At 37.2% G+C, this 3,298-nt stretch overlaps 1 non-coding gene across 1 annotated transcript; it reads right to left on the bottom strand.

Annotated features, from left to right (window-relative positions):
* Positions 1-1,797: 1,797 nt before the first annotated feature.
* LOC132501122 (U1 spliceosomal RNA) lies at positions 1,798-1,961 on the bottom strand. The gene has a single exon (XR_009534160.1). It is a non-coding gene; the product is annotated as a U1 spliceosomal RNA (small nuclear RNA).
* Positions 1,962-3,298: the final 1,337 nt, after the last annotated feature.

Below are 3,298 nucleotides of genomic sequence, written 5' to 3'. Positions count from 1 at the left end.
TACCTTCTTATAAACAAATGAGACACATTTTTAACATATCAACTTTCATAAGAACCTTGACATTGCCTTTTATTATACACTATTAAAAGAAGTCTTTAGGACTTCAGCTTTCAATTCATATAAAGAGCTTGGAAGTTTTTACTCTTGTCCTTACAACAAGAAAAAATCTATACTAAAAATCAATGACTTTTCTTGGACTCATCAGGAAATTAATGTTCCAAAAGAAATCATCACCCACCCTGAAATCTGCAGAGACAGGTGAATACAGAGATTCATAGCTGATATCAGCTTACCTGGAGAAGATGGCCTTGGAGCTATAAACTTGTATGAAGACTTGAATGTTAACTTTAATAAATTATGGGAGGTTGAGCATAGAGTAGCATGACAGTGAAAATCTTAGGGGTCACACTCTTAGCTTCCTTCTCACTTTGGTGGGTTTTACGTCTGGGAAACCCACCAGGTTCTGAGTGAAGAGCCAAAGAAAATCCTGTTTCTACCAAGATAGGAAAAAAGTAACTAATTTTTAATTCTCTCAGAGCATTTTCCATAAAAAAGCCCAACTGTCAGTGGAAGACTTCACCAGAGACTTGTCTGACCTGGGAGAAGGGCAATTGCAGTTCCCTGACACACTGTCTCACCTTTGTGGGGGAAACACTTAGAAATAGTTGAGAAGGTCAGAGTCCAAGGATAAAAGCCCCCTAAAGGATGAAGATTTAATCATAAGATTATAGAACAGTTTCTTTTCCCCACATCCTGCCACCACGTCACCATGGAATCAATAAAATAACAGTGGATTACAGCTGAAAGAGCTGCAATGTGTAGACTATTTAAGAAGGAATTCCTAGGGGAAAAAATCAAAGATGACAGAGCAGAAAAAGAGAACTTGAAAGGAAATTGTAGCCTCTGACACCTGTAGCATATCAGCTATTAAACACAGACCAACTCCTAGCCAGCTTAACAAAATCTCATACTAAAGACTTATTTATCTCTGCTTCTATTATCTGGTACATCATGTGCATGTTTTAAAAATCAATAAAATAGTTGTAGTCTGACATATAAAGAGCTTAGGGGTATCATTACCAACCTGGGAAGAAGAAAGGCTGAACAAACTGAATATAAATAACGTTTCTTAGATCCATCAGGGACCTCAGGCCACAGATCAAATTACTGGCTGAAAAACTGGAGAGATGAATATAGACGTTTAGAGCATATAGGGAGCAGAAACCCTACATGGAGCCTATTGTGAACATTTAAATAGTAATCACCTAATTACCAGAGACTGAGTGTGGATTAGCTTGAGAAACAATAACACCTGGGTTTTCAACCTTAGGTGCTCCCACATGTTCATGAGTTTCAATTCCAGGAGCCCCACCAGGTTCTCAGGGTGAAGATGAGAGGAAAATACCCTCCTATTTCCTATGGGGTGGGGGATAAATTTAATGATTTCAAATACACCCAGAGTGTTCTGTTCTCAATAATGAAGGCCTGACCTCAAAAGAAACCATTTTATGAAAGCTTAACCAATGTGAGTTGTACTAGAACCTAACCTACATAGGAGAAGGGAAATACCCAAATTCAGCCTCCTGTAGCTTTCCTGTCTCATCTAAGCTGGAGGTGGGGGTGAGGGATGGAAGTGGATTTGGGGTTAAGAAGTAATTGTGAAAGTCACAGCCTAGAGATATTAGACCATTACAGACTGAGACATAGTTTGAGAATTATAGAATGTTTCCCATCTCCCCAAAACTTTCCACAATGTCTACAGGGCTTCTCGATAATAACAGGGTTTTTTTTTTGGGTGGGGGGGAAGTGTGTACGCAGTCCCCCACTACCACAAATTATTCAGTCGAGTTTCCCGCATTTGGGGAAATCACAGGCATCAGCACACTCGCAGTGCAATGAGTGAGCCTCATCCTGGGAAAACCACCTTCATGATCACGGTATCTCCCCTGCCAGGTAAGTGTATAACAGGGTTTTAAAACTGAAAAAAATGCAAGGCTCAGACTCAATCTTAAGAAGTAGTCTATGGGGAAGCACCCAAACAACAGGGGAAGAATAAAGAATGAAATGAGAAGAAATTTTAGTCTCTGATAGCTACAGCTATAGCAAATGGTAAACTCAGCCTAACTCCTAGCCAGATAAATATAAACCTCAAATTCAACGTCTTATTTACATTTCTTACTTAACTAAATGCATTTCAATGTTATCCATGTAACATGGCTTAATGGTCCACTTCTTTTCTTGTTGTTGTTGTTTGTTTTTTAAGGATATATAAGCAAGAATATTTATTGCATCATTATTTCCTGGTGACAAAAAATGGGAAATAAAAAAATGTAAATCATTGGGAGACTGAATAAATTGTACCATAACATGGAATATAACACAGCCATTAAAAAGAATCTTATTGGAAGGATATTCATGAGGTACTGGTGAATGGAAAAAAGATGTAGAAAAGTATATAGTCCCTAGCTATGTGTGTATATAAATTATTTTAATATGATTGAGTTAGGGTGGAGCAAAATACATGAGGAAGTGTTAGGTTGGTTAAATGGATTATCTATTCAGGGAAGTGAATTATTTGGAAAGAGAATGAAGACAAATATGAAGGGTAAAAAATCACACTAAAACAAAACAAAAATCTTAGTAGTATAATGTTCTTGTGCATTTATGTAAGAGATTATAGTGTGTGTATATATATTATACTATATGTATATGTATGTGTGTGTGTGTGTGTTTATATATATATTTATTAAAAAAAAGTGACAAAAAAGTGGTGTGGGTATAAGTTATCATCTAATGAGAATGGCATGCTATCAGAGTTTCCCCTTTTTTCCCTTCCATTTTTAAAAATTCTCATTAATCATCAGTTTTATACACAGCAGTGTACACATGTCAATCCCAATCACCCAATTCATCACACCCCCACCCCCACCCCACCGTGGCTTTCCACCCTTGGTGTCCATACATTTGTTCTCTACATCTGTGTCTCAATTTCTGCGCTGCAAACTGGTTCATCTGTGCCATTTTTCTAGGTTCCACATATATGTGTTAATATATGATATTTGTTTTTCTCTCTCTGACTTACTTCACTCTGTATGACAGTCTCTAGATCCATCCACATCCTGACAAATGACCCAATATCGTTCCTTTTTATGGCTGAGTAATATTCCATTGTATGTATGTACCATAACTTCTTTATCCATTCATCTGTCAATGGGCATTTAGGTTGTTTCCATGACCTGAGTATTATAAAGAGTGCTGCAATGAACATTGGGGTGCATGTGTATTTTTGAATTATGGT

Source organism: Mesoplodon densirostris, chromosome 13, assembly GCF_025265405.1.
Source record: "Mesoplodon densirostris isolate mMesDen1 chromosome 13, mMesDen1 primary haplotype, whole genome shotgun sequence".
NCBI classification, from domain to species: Eukaryota; Metazoa; Chordata; class Mammalia; order Artiodactyla; family Ziphiidae; genus Mesoplodon; species Mesoplodon densirostris.
Note: the sequence above shows the minus strand (reverse complement) of the source record. Positions and strands in the feature narration are given on the sequence as shown.